The sequence below is a fragment of the Coregonus lavaretus genome, assembly GCF_964263955.1.
Source record: "Coregonus lavaretus genome assembly, chromosome: 21".
Lineage (NCBI taxonomy): Eukaryota > Metazoa > Chordata > Actinopteri > Salmoniformes > Salmonidae > Coregonus > Coregonus lavaretus.
This window is the reverse complement of record NC_140008.1, coordinates 14,842,739-14,856,527: the sequence shown is the minus strand read 5'-3', so window position 1 is coordinate 14,856,527 and position 13,789 is coordinate 14,842,739. Positions and strand designations below refer to the sequence as shown.

At 46.0% G+C, this 13,789-nt stretch overlaps 1 pseudogene across 1 annotated transcript in view; it reads right to left on the bottom strand.

The window, feature by feature from the left end:
* The window catches only part of LOC311148774 (gamma-parvin-like), an 11,817-nt pseudogene extending 10,885 nt beyond the window's left edge, over window positions 1-932 (bottom strand). The window contains exons 1-2 of the transcript in view: window positions 921-932; window positions 651-823 (exon numbers count right to left, since the gene is read on the bottom strand). The product of the transcript in view is annotated as a gamma-parvin-like (transcript). The remainder of the gene's footprint in view (window positions 1-650; window positions 824-920) is intronic.
* Between the last annotated feature and the right edge of the window lie 12,857 nt (window positions 933-13,789).

Below are 13,789 nucleotides of genomic sequence, written 5' to 3'. Positions count from 1 at the left end.
AAGATTGTAGAACAAAGAGAGAGAGAGACGGATAGACTGAGATTGTAGAACAAGGAGAGAGAGAGAGAGAGACGGATAGACTGAGATTGTAGAACAAGGAGAGAGAGAGACGGATAGACAGAGATTGTAGAACAGAGAGAGAGAGACAGATTAGGAGTGTAGGGGTAAACGCTGGGTCAGCAGATGCCTAATCTCTGGGCTGACATAGCTGCTGTATTAACGCACTGGAATGATAATGGTCTGTTTGTTTGATTGTTTCTGTGTGTGTGTCAGCTTGCCCTACAGGCTGACCAGACACACATAGAGAGTAGAAACGGAGCCCTACAGGCTGACCAGACACACATAGAGAGTAGAAACAGAGCCCATGCATGGTGGAACAACTGTCCCAGACCTTTCACCTCTACTCTCACCATTCAGTAGTACTAATCCCCATCTAAGATAACTTATTCATGTCTCATACTGTAGGTAATCAGTGTTTCCTCTATATGTATATAGCAGCGGCACACACGGTGTGTGTGGCCACGTGAGGTTTGATGCATGATAGGCAGGGCCATTAGCAGTTAGGTGAAAGAGCACCACGTGGCTGGGCTTGGAATTCTGGCCCTGACCCTCTCTGCTTGGCCAACCCAGTGTGTGTGTGTTCTCCTCACCTCAACCACATCTGAGAGAGCTGCCCGGCCGACGGTCCGTGTGTGTCCATCTGTCCGTTCACCTTTCCACCTATCTGTCCATCCGTCTCTCCATCCTTCTCTATGGATTGTAGTCCGTCTAGGCCAAGGTCTTGGGGCCTGGCTATGAGCGTGTTGAGGCTACGGCACAGAGCCTTCAAAAACAGGTAGATTAACAGGGGAAGTGAGGGAGAGGGGAGATGTGTGGAGGATAGAGGGCTCTGTTAGATGATAGATAGTCAGCCCTCTCACCCACTGAGACATACCTATCTGTACTGGATATGTTGGGGGTTAGAGGTAAGAGGGTAGTATAGACAGGGGTGCACATAACTTTTTCAGTGAGTTACTCAGGTGAGTACCAGCAGATGGTGTCTGGTACTCATCCCATATGTAGCGTGGTCTTAATAAGTGCAGTCTTCCTCACTGTCCTCCTCAGTGCCGCCACCACTGTCCTCTTCAGTGTCGCCCCCACTGTCCTCTGCTTCAGCTTCCTGCATGGTAGATGATGAAGATGCTGCAGATGCACCTCCCTGTCCTTGGTTGAGCCTCCGATTAGCTGTCTAGCAGCAGGCTTTGGGTCAAATGTCTCTGTGGTCTGCTTTGACAGGTGAATGTGCATCAGGGCTGAGAGACGAGCATGTGACAGACGAGATCTGTACTTGGTTTTTATTATGTTGAGATGTGAGAATCCCCTCTCTCAAGCTGCACTGCTTAAAGGCAGTGTAAGAGACAGCTTAACCACCTTGTTGATTTTGGAGTAAGCATCTGGGTTACTTGTATTTACTATTTGGACCAAGTCATACACAGAAGAGGCTCCCAAGCGTTTTCCTGCCTGCTTTAAGCGCATCCATTCTGTCACAGTGGTATCTTTGTCAAGTTGCAAGGTGGCCTCATATTTCTTGAGAATGCTGCAAACTGTTGTGTTTCCAAAACTGTGGAGGTCTTGCATTTACTGAGGCCATGTTGAAGGATCAAATAGTAAGAAATGATCACATGACTTGAGGGAGTCATATCTGATTTCAAACTCTTCAATTAACCCCCTGAGTAAGTGTGTCTTGTCTCTGTCAGCATCAGCATTGGAAACAGTGTGTGCCCTGTGGCTTTCACCATCAAGCAGAAGTGTGAACTGTCCAATGGCCACCATGAGTTCAATGGTCAGCTTTTCCTTCTGAAACCTAATGGATGTGGTCTTCAAAATTTTGCAAATGTCAAGCATGTTTGACAGAAAGCACTGAAAACGCTCTGTGCAGATATGCTGCAAGTCACTGTTATCACTCGTAACCAGTTGCATTTTAATGGCTGGCAATAGTCTTGATATTTTTAACAGTGTTCCATGCCTCCATGCAGACCATCTGATATTATGAAACTTACCCAGTTTCACAAAGGAGATCCCATTTTCTTCACATAGCTTATTCAGTGCAGCAGTTTTTTTTGCTCCACCTTTTTGTAAATAAAACTGCAGCAGCTTGACCACAGAGCGATTAAATGTCTCACAGTAAGGAACGTTGCGATCAGCTGATTTCGCGCAATTCTCCAGTGTGTGTGCGGTGCACAGAATGTGCACAAGGGAGTCTCCAACTGCAGCAAGTTGCCAGAGTTTTGGCACAACGCCGTTGTAGATTGACAGCAGCCCCGTCTGTGCACACAGCGACCAACTTTGTTGTCCAGTCATCCAAGCCTGTGTCCTGGAAAAGTCTCACAAGTCCGTCTGTTATGGCCTGCGCGGTTCGGTCAGCACCCAATTCAATCAGTCCAATAAAGTCCGAAGTAAACTCTCCGTTGCTGGACACAGACACAATGTAAATGATTTCCTGCTCAGTTTTTGTGATGTCCTCAGATCCATCAAAAAGCAGCCCCCAAAATTCAGCAGACTGCAACTTGGCTCGTAACTCCAGGATGATGGTGTGAGCGATGCTCTGCATGATCCGTGTGCCCCCTTCACCTGAATGATATGCACCTCCGACATTTACTCCTAGCCGCTTCAGTAAAGGAACATCCTCAGAATAGGAAGACATGGGACGTGCGTGTTTAGCTTTATGGAAGGCGAGGAGATAAATATTAAACAGAGCTTGCCGCTGTTCTTCACTCCGCTTGTCTCGCCATCTGGCAAGTGGGCGACTGGACATTTCTTCTCGGCTAGCTTAGCAATGGCTTGCGCCACATTCGTGTGCTCCTTGCTCTTTTCATGTTTGTCAAATAAAGGATGGTTGAAATTCTTTGAGCCTTTATAAAATGCACCCGTTTTGTCTGCTAGATGTGGATTTGAGCGGCAAATCTTGCACCACATTTCAGTGCGCTCATCGTTAGCTTCAAGCCCTGCACATCTTGGAGCCACTTTTCCGAAAAAAGTATTTTCTTCGGCTCTGGCTCCAGTTGGCGTTTCTTTGTAGGTGGCGAAACGCCAAAGAAGCTGCTTAATGTCTGTTGCTTTTTGGACATCCCTGACAGTAGTTGACAAGCAACATGTCATGTGTAAGGTTAGATGAGAAGATCGGTCAAGTACGCAAAGGCGCGTAGTAACACAAGTGGCATTACGCTTTCCTGATTTTTGTCGCGCTTGCGTACCTGCGTACCAGTTATGTGCACCCCTGAGTATAGATATTTTGTGTGTGTATGCGTACGTCCCACTGTGTGTGTGTGTGCACTTGTGGAGAGCTACCATGTAAGGGAATGTAACAACCAAGACTAATAGTCTATTAGACAGTCTATTAAAGTCCAGCAGCATGTGACCAAATGATAAAACACATTCACAATGGGAAAACGTCTAAACAACGTTGTATTTAGGTGGTGATGTTGCCTCCATATTGTTACTATGACGTCCTGAAAACATTCAGCCTAAACCCTCATGCAACACTTAAACAACATTAGTTATTCAGATGTTTACCTTTTATACAACCATAACACAAACTGTAAACACTCAGGGGTTTATTGTGTTGTGCATAGAATTCCATGAGATGCACTAAGAGCAGAGCAGGCTACTGTGTTTCTCTTTCAGAGCTAGCATGCAGCAGTCTTCCTCCTCTTACAGTTGAAGTCGGAAGTTTACATACACTTAGGTTGGAGTCATTAAAACTCGTTTTTCAACCACTCCACAAATTTCTTGTTAACAAACTATAGTTTTGGCAAGTCGGTTAGGACATCTACTTTGTGCATGACATGAAGTAATTTTTCCAACTATTGTTTACAGACAGATTATTTCACTTATAATTCATTGTATCACAATTCCAGTGGGTCAGAAGTTTACATACTCTATGTTGACTGTGCCTTTAAACAGCTTGGAAAATTCCAGAAAATGATGTCATGGCTTTAGAAGCTTCTGATAGGCTAATTGACATCATTTGAGTCAATTGGAGGTGTACCTGTGGATGTATTTCAAAGCCTACCTTCAGACTCAGTGCCTCTTTGCTTGACATCATGGGAAAATCAAAATAAATCAGCCAATAATTGTAGACCTCCACAAGTCTGGTTCATCCTTGGGAGCAATTTCCAAATGCCTGAAGGTACCACGTTCATCTGTACAAACAATAGTAATGAAGTATAAACACTATGGGACCACGCAGCCGTCATACCGCTCAGGAAGGAGACTCGTTCTGTCTCCTAGAGATTAACGTACTTTAGTGCGAAAAGTCCAAATCAATCCCAGAACAACAGCAAAGGACCTTGTGAAGATGCTGGAGGAAACAGGTACAAAAGTATCTATATCCACAGTAAAACGAGTCCTATATTGACCTAACCTGAAAGGCCGCTCAGCAAGGAAGAAGCCACTGCTCCAAAACCGCCATAAAAAAGCCAGACTACGGTTTGCAACTGCACATGGGGACAAAGATCGTACTTTTTGGAGAAATGTCCTCTGGTCTGATGAAACAAAAATATAAATTTTTGGCCATAATGACCATCGTTATGTTTGGAGGAAAAAAGGGGGCAGCTTGCAAGCCGAAGAACACCATCCCAACCGTGAAACACAGGGATGGCAGCATCATGCTGTGGGGGTGCTTTGCTGCAGGAGGGACTGGTGCACTTCACAAAATACATAGCATCATGAGGATGTCACGCCCTGGCTCTAGGGACTCTTTTATGTTGAGCCAGGGTGTGTAGAGTCTATGTTTTGTGCTCTTTGTTTTCCATTCTAGTATTGTATTTCTATGTTGGCCAGTGTGGTTCTCAATCAGAGGCAACGTGTATCAGCTGTTGCTTATTGTCTCTGATTGAGAACCATACTTAAGCAGCCAGTTTTCCCACAGTGTTTGTGTGATCTTGTTCCTTTTGGTTTGTTAGTACCGTTGGACTTCACGTATCGTTTGTTGTTTTGTTTATCGTGTGTACACTTAATAAAATAAGATGTACGAGTATCACGCTGCGCCTTGGTCCTCCTCCTTCGACGATCGTGACAGAAGATCCCACCAAAACAGGACCAAGCAGCGTGTCCAGGAGCAAGCGCCGAGTAAGGAGCTGGAGAGGTTGGCGATGGCCCAGGTGGGCCAATGGTGGTCCTGGGAGGACATGCTCGCGGGAAAAGGGCCATGGGCTAAAGTTAAGGCCCTGGCGAGAGAGGAGGTACGGCGCCAACAGTGCCGTCGTCAGACAGGCGTGAGGCAACCCCAATAAATTTTTAGGGGGGGGGGGACACACGGCATGGATGACGGGGCAGCAGGAGGCAGCTACAGGGCGTATCGGGAGAATAGGAGAGGAGGCCACCAGATTAAGGGGGCTATTGGTCCAGAGGGAGCAGGAGTTAGTGGTTCAGAGGGAGGAGCTACTGGAGGCAATAAGGGAGAAGGAGAGAGTAGAGGCACGGCGAGAGGAACTGTGTAGGCAGCTGAGGGAGCGGAGGGTTATGAAGAAACCCAGTCCCGCTCCTCACACCAAGCAAGTGGTGTGTGTCACCAGTCCGGTCCGGCCCGTTCCTGCTCCCCGCACTAAGTTAGTGGTGCGTGTTCCCAGTCCGGCCCGACCTGTTCCTGCTCCCCGCACCAAGCCGATGGTGCGTGTTGCCAGCCCGGCCCGGCCTGTTCCTGCTCCCCGCACCAAGCCTACGGTGTGCGTCGCCAGCTCGGCCCGGCCTGTTCCTGCTCCCCGCACCAAGCCGATGGTGCGCGTCGCCAGCCCGACCCGGCCTGTTCCTGCCCCTCGCACCAAGCCTACGGTGTGCGTCGCCAGCTCGGCCCGGCCTGTTCCTGCTCCCCGCACCAAGCCAATGGTGCGCGTTGCCAGCCCGGCCCGGCCCGTTCCTGCTCCCCGCACTAAGTTAGTGGTGCGTGTTCCCAGTCCGGCCCGACCTGTTCCTGCTCCCCGCACCAAGCCGATGGTGCGCGTTGCCAGCCCGGCCCGGCCTGTTCCTGCTCCCCGCACCAAGCTAATGGTGCGCGTCGCCAGCCCGACCCGGCCTGTTCCTGCACCTCGCACCAAGCCTACGGTGTGCGTCGCCAGCTCGGCCCGGCCTGTTCCTGCTCCCCGCACCAAGCTAATGGTGCGCGTCGCCAGCCCGGCCCGGCCTGTTCCTGCCCCTCGCACCAAGCCAATGGTGCGCGTCGCCAGCCCGGCCCGGCCTGTTCCTGCCCCTCGCCCCAAGCCTACGGTGCGCGTCGCCAGCCCGGCACAACCCGTGCCTGGGTCACCGGTGCCTGGTCAGGTACCGGTCAGCTGCTCCACATTGGAGCCTAAGCAATCTGCTCCACCGATGTCCAGTCCAGCTCCAGCCAGTGGGGCCAGACCGGACCAGGGGCGCTATGGGGGGTTTGTTGGAGGGTGGTGGTCAAGCCCGGAGCCGGAACCGCCTCCGAGGAGGAATGCCCACCCAGCCCTTCCCTGTTCGGTTATGTTTAGGCGCGGTCGCAGTCCGCGCCTTTGGGGGGGGGGGTACTGTCACGCCCTGGCTCTAGGGACTCTTTTATGTTGAGCCAGGGTGTGTAGAGTCTATGTTTTGTGCTCTTTGTTTTCCATTCTAGTATTGTATTTCTATGTTGGCCAGTGTGGTTCTCAATCAGAGGCAACGTGTATCAGCTGTTGCTTGTTGTCTCTGATTGAGAACCATACTTAAGCAGCCAGTTTTCCCACAGTGTTTGTGGGATCTTGTTCCTTTTGGTTTGTTAGTACCGTTGGACTTCACGTATCGTTTGTTGTTTTGTTTATCGTGTGTACACTTAATAAAATAAGATGTACGAGTATCACGCTGCGCCTTGGTCCTCCTCCTTCGACGATCGTGACAGAGGAAGGAAAATTATGTGGATATATTGAAGCAACATCTCAAGACATCAGTCAGGAAGTTAAAGCTTGGTCGCAAATGGGTCTTCCAAATGGACAATGACCCCAATCATACTTCCAAAGTTGTGGCAAAATGGCATTAGGACAATAAAGTCAAGGTATTGGAGTGGCCATCACAAAGCCCTGACCTCAATCCTATAGAAAATGTGTGGGCAGAACTGAAAAAGCGTGTGCGAGCAAGGAGGCCTACAAACCTGACTCAGTTACACCAGCTCTGTCAGGAGGAATGGGCCAAAATTCACCCAACTTATTGTGGGAAGCTTGTGGAAGGCTACCCAAAACGTTTGACCCAAGTTTAACAATTTAAAGGCAATGCTACCAAATACTAATTGATTGTATGTAATGTGATGGGAATGTGATGAAAGAAATCAAAGCTGAAAGAAATTATTCTCGCTACTATTATTCAGACATTTCACGTTCTTGAAATAAAGTGGTGATCCTAACTGACCTAAGACAGGGAATTCTTACTAGGATTAAATGTCAGGAATTGTGAAAAACTAAGTTTAAATGTATTTGACTAAGGTGTATGTACATTTCCGACTTCAACTGTACCAGCGTGGGAGGAATCGACCTCCACAATGGTCATGGCTCTGTTTGACATCACTGAATGAATATGGATGTGAATAGACTGTATGAGTGGTTGAGTTCCAGACAAATTATTCAGTACTTAGTGGTATGCTGTAGCTAGATACTGTACCTATGGGAATGTGTCTTGATATGTGGAGGAATGCAGATATTATACTGTAACTGTTCAGGGTTGTTTGTGGTCACATCACATGATCACAGCCAAGTCTAATGGCTTGATGTTTAGCAATGCATGTACAGTAAGTACACATTCACACACATCCTGTGTAGTAAACATCACACACACAAAATCATATTGCCTCTTGTGTCAATAGGGTAGAATCAGCCCTCTGTGTTTATGCTGGCTGTGCAGTCATGTCAGTGTGCCTCAACTGTGTGTGCGCGTTTGTTTGTGTGTGTGTGTGTGTGTGTGCGTGTGTGCACAGGCATGTGTGCGAGTGTGTGTGTGTCTTTGTGTTTGTGTGAGCTGTTACATGGGCCAGTGACATGGGAACAGGCTGTGGTGTCAGTAAGAAGTAGCATGCCAGCTAGCAGGCCTGTTTCACAATGCAAATATGATTCAATGTCAAGCGCTTCTATGGAACAAAAGTCCCATCCAGTTGTGGATGGGTGTCTGACTATGCTGTAGTGTGACAGTGAGTATGTGGTCTTGTGTGTATGCTTACTAGTGTGTTTCTGAATTAACGTGTGGGTGGCTGGGTGCCCTTGCATTTAATCAGTGGGGAAGCGTAAAGGCCTTCTACACCTTCAGAGAAGGCCTAAGAATTTATACAATTAAAATATAAAATAAAATGTTTTAATTTCTATTTAATCTCTTCAGTTTGTGTTGGAAAGGAAGGGTTAACCATATAAATAAGAATGAATAGAATGGGTGTTCCCATTCAAGTCAATGATGGCATAATGGGTGGACTGGGGCCATTGCGAGTGTACCCATAGGAGCAAAGCAGGAAGTAAAATCAGGAAGTGTACCCATCAATCTGTGCTGTGATTTGTTCAATCAACTCAAATGACATTACAAAAGAGGATGTTTTTGCTGATTTGTTAACATCTCCCTTCAAGATTAACTTTCAACAAGAAGTTAACTTACAAATGATTATCATTTGGTGAGTGGCACTGTTTTTAGCAGCTTGCTTGTTAGCTATCGCTTTGAAAATAATGCGTGTGAAACATTGTTGCATTTAAACTTTAGATCACCAGTTACTTTGATCAAGTTGTACGTATTGATTTGGAAATGCTTAATGGTTGTGTTTTTGTTATGATTGGGGGCCTACTGGCTTATGAATGGGTTGCTTTTAACAGTATGCTGTTGTAACAGTGTTGCTTCCGTCCCTCTCCTCGCCCCTACCTGGGCTTGAACCAGGGACCCTCTGCACACATCGACAACAGTCACCCTCGAAGCACCGTTACACGTCGCTCCACAAAAGCTGCGGCTCTTGCAGAACAAGGGAAACATCTACTTCAAGGTCTCAGAGCGAGTGACGTCACCAATTGAAATGCTACTAGCGCACACCGCTAACTAGCTAGCCATTTCACACTGGTTACACTGCTCTTTCTATCGGACCTGTTTGTGTTTTACAAAAAGTGTTCTCCACGGAGTGAACAGATTACGGTTGCTGTCCTTTCAGCACCACAAGCCTGTCACCTTTGATGTGTCACTGTTGTCATCGCTAGGCTATTGATGATAGTGATGGTATTAGGATACCACAGGTTGTTTAGGGAAACACTCTTTTCACGCCACTTCGATACTGAAGCAACTTTTTCGTAGCAGTTTACACAGCATGTTAGGAGACAGTTAAGGTTAGGAAAAGGGTTAGGGTTAGCGAAAATGCTCTCCTAACCTGCTACAAAAAAATCACTTTGTATCGAAGTGGCGTGAAAAGAGTGAGTCCCGGTTTAAGTGGTTGTTGTCGTTGCTGGTCGCATTATTCCGTGCCTGGCGTGTGAGTGACAGCCCAATGCGTGGCTCAGGCATTCATTCTTATTTCTATGGGCTCAGGCCTGTATGATTAATTAATGATGTCATAAAAAGTATTACTACTCTGGCATTCGAGCTAGATACAGTATAATGTAGTGTGCATTAAGTGATGATGTTTGTATTGGCTTTTGTGTGTTCTTGGGCGTATGTTTTTGTGTGTAGTAGTGTGTAGGTCAGTGTAGTGCAGTATCTATTGGCTGCCCCATGGGAAAATAAAGTAACAGTCTAATCAGCACCTATTGACTGGTGTGCACTGCAGCATAGAGCTGGTGTGTGTGTGTTCATAATATTTATTTTTCTGTCTGTGTTTTGTGTACTATATAGTGGCAGTACAGTATGAACTGGACCTATTCATGGGTTGCATGTTTCGTCACAATATTGTTTTGACGTTCGTTTTGGACTGATGCCCGACCTAGTATTCTACTCAATGCATCGTCAATGAGCGCTGATGAAGATTTAATCAAAAATGCATTACAGTGGCTTGGCAATGCCATTCAATAGGAGACAAGTAATTAGTAGGAACAACTTTTGTCATCATTTTGATGTCGCCAGATTGACTTTAGATGCAGTATAACGTAGCTAGTTATCTAAGATTGAGGGGAGGACACTGGATCTTAGCTAGCTAACATTAGCATTGCTAGCTATTTTTGACTAACTTTGCTCACTAATGACAACATTGCTCTCTGTCTAAAGTAAATTAGACAAGATGATAATGCTGGCAAAGTTGTTTCCTACTATATATTTGACTAATTTAGCAATGTCATCGTATTTCCAGGCACTATAGTGTAATTTAGATTTAACAGTCGTTAACCTCCGTTCAGAATGACTGGCCTTATCACGACTTTAGGGCACCACTATTTCGCCGCCGGTAGAGGGCGGCTTGAGAACATTCATAACAATGGCATGACGTGACGGAGTTGCAACCTATGAATACTATACATTGATTTGTCTGCAAAACAATCCACTCTCTCTCATCTCCATGATCTCTCTGAAGTCAACAAGTAAACAGAGGTTACTGTAATAGCGAGGTTGGTGTGTTTAGTTGGTTAGTGGAACAGTAGTATAATGATTCTGCACCAACGTTGATGCATGGTGACGATGGACAGTATATGCTAATGGAGGGCTGAAGTTATTTTTACGTATTGTACACCGAGAGAGCCAAAATGGCGGGGTGTGTGGACAGTAATATATTGCACTACAGACCCGTAATGGTCGATTTATGGCCATGTATTGTACAGATATCTGTAGCCTCAGATCCATAATGGTGCGGGAGGTAAGTGGTAATGTACAGATTCATCATGGCGAGTGTGGATAGTGTGGGGGCAGTGCTGTGTGACATCAGGCAGGCAGGCAAGCCGCAGACTGAAATAGCAGTGAGATCTCACTTCCTTGGCCTGTGCAGAGCAGACATACCGGAGGAGAGGAGCAAATTAGTCAGCTGGCCTGGCCTGCTGCTGGGAGAGACTGATACGGATGGAGAGAAATGGACAGAGAGGGAGGGAGAGAGAGAGGGATGATGATGAATCAGTAAAAGAGAGAGTGGTAGCCTATTACCAGGGGGATGGGATGATGTTTTGGTTCTGACTGAGGGAGGCTGGTATTCACTGAGTGGACAGTCAAGTTGCTTAGTAAGCTATTGCCTAGGTGATAACGCTCCTCCATTATCAATGACTCATCACAATGACAGACAGCTGAATTAAAAAAAGGTCTTAATTCAGCTACAGTATGTCTGTCTTACTTAATAGTTCTCAGTGTTTCTCAAATTGTAACTGAGATGACAGTGGCATTCCATAACTGATGCATCACTGAGTTTACTTACAGTTGTGTTCAGGTATCAATGTGTTACCTATATACTGTAGATCCTATAATTCACTGAATTATATGATCTGTTTTACCGATAGAAATATAATCCATATTCCCTATTTCTATGATATTACCTACTAGGTGACAACAGTGTGTTCAGTGAGAGCTAGGTCTATGTACCCAAGGTGAAATGGGTTAACCCCTAGGTTGCCTTTTCCTAGCCGTACAGAGTCAGACATGCTGATTTACCATCAAGGATGTATAATGGTAGGCCTAATCAATGTTTCCTTGGTGACGGACCGCCAATATGTGACGATGGTTTTTAAGGAAAGATGTTACTGAATGAACAGGGGTATACTGAGGTTGTTCTATCTGAAAGGAGGAGGCACCCAGCCGCCTTTCCTCGCTACATATATTTAGGCTGTTGACAAGCCTTGAGATCTCATACTACATCATACTACTAAACTTCATGTTCATTGCACATAGGGCTGGGAATTACATTTACATTTTTGTCATTTAGCAGACATTCTTATCCAGAGCGACTTACAGGAGCAATTAGGGTTAAGTGCCTTGCTCAAGGGCACACCGACAGATTTTTCACCTTGTCGGCTCGGGGATTAGAACCAGCGACCTTTCGGTTACTGGCACAATGCTCTTAACCACTAAGCTACCTGCCGCCCCAGGGACCTCACAATACGATATTTTCACGATACTTAGATGCCGATAAGATATGTATTGCGATTCTCATGATTCTATATGTATTGTGATTCGGTACTGTGATTTCATGTTGATTCGATGTTCCAAACATATTGCTTACCATATGTCTGCTGCAGAGTGACAAGAGAGAGCCATGAGAAAACGAGTTTTGATCAGTCATGTAAATAAAAGTGCTGAAAACAAATGTGCTCCCTATTTAAAAAGAAAATGGAAAACAAGTTTAGATACTGGAGTTTTGGTGCAGGTATTTCAAACTAGCGCAAAAATAAAGACTGAGATGTCTGATTTAAGATACTCTTTGAAGAGGTAAGGTTTCAGACGTTTTTGGAAGATGGGCAGGGACTCCGCTGTCCTGACGTTAGGGAGAAGAGTTTTCTGTCTTCCTCTCCCATTTAGCAGGGGAATGATAAACAATGTTGAACTATTTTCCTGAATTAGAACAGAGGCTTTGGGGATGGGAGGAGTATCACTGTGCTCTGCTCTCACATACTCACACTGAGAAGTGATTTACTTAATCAACTACCGGTACATTTCTCTCTCTCTCTGTGTGTGTGTGTGTGTGTGTGTGTGTGTCTCTGTGTGTGTGTGCATTTGCCTTTCCTCTTTATTCAATTTTTTGTCCCTGGAGTTTAGTTTGTTTCTCCTTTTCTACTCTCTCTCTCCATCCCCCATGTCTCCGCTCCTAATCTTTTCCCTACTTTACTGTATATTGGGGAACATGCTATCTTTTCTCTAAAGGTTAAAGCAGGTTTTTACATGTGAATGTGTGAGAGGGTTATCTCCCAATAATTAAGACTGGCCACAAGACATGCTTTGATAGGGGTTGGCTTTGAAAATGCCTTAGATGGGTGTGACAGTAGAAGTGTATTTGTGGAGAGTTGGAGAGAACATGCTCTTCAGTACTGTATGTGTTTGTCTTCCAAATACTCCTCTGGCCTTCATGAGTGAGTTGAGTTCTGGGCATGCCCACACACACAGAAAAGTGTTTCAGGGGGGAAAATGCTTCCCGCTCTCTAATTTACCATGTATGAGAGACTCCTGTCCGGACATTTCCATTTGACATTTGAGTCATTTAGCAGATGCTCTTATCAAATCAAATCAAACTTTATTTGTCACATGCGCCAAATAGGTGTAGATGCTTATTTACAAACCCTTAACCAACAATGCAGTTCAAGAAAGAGTTAAGAAAATATTTACCAAATAATAAAAAGTAACACAATAAAATAACAGTACTGAGGCTATATACAGGGGGTACCGGTACAGAGTCAATGTGCGGGGGCACAGGTTAGTTGAGGTGATTTGTACATGTAGAGTGACTATGCATAGATAATAGACAGCGGGTAGCAGCAGTGTAAAAACAAATGGAGGGGGGTGTCAATGCAAATAGTCCGGGTGGCCATTTGATTAATTGTTCAGCAGTCTTATGGCTTGGGGGTAGAAGCTGTTAAGGAGCCTTTTGGTCCTAGACTTGGTGCTCCGGTACGCTTGCCGTGCGGTAGCAGAGAGAACAGTCTATGACTTGGGTGACTGGAGTCTTTGACAATTTTTTGGGCTTTCCTTTGACACCGCCTAGTATATAGGTCCTGGATGGCAGGAAGCTTGGCCCCAGTGATGTACTGGGCCGTACGAACTACCCTCTGTAGCGCCTTACAGTCAGATGCCGAGCAGTTGCCATACCAGGCGGTGATGCAACCGGTCAGGATGCTCTCGATGGTGCAGCTGTAGAACTTTTAGAGGATCTGGGGACCCATGCCAAATCTTTTCAGTCTCCTGAGGGGGA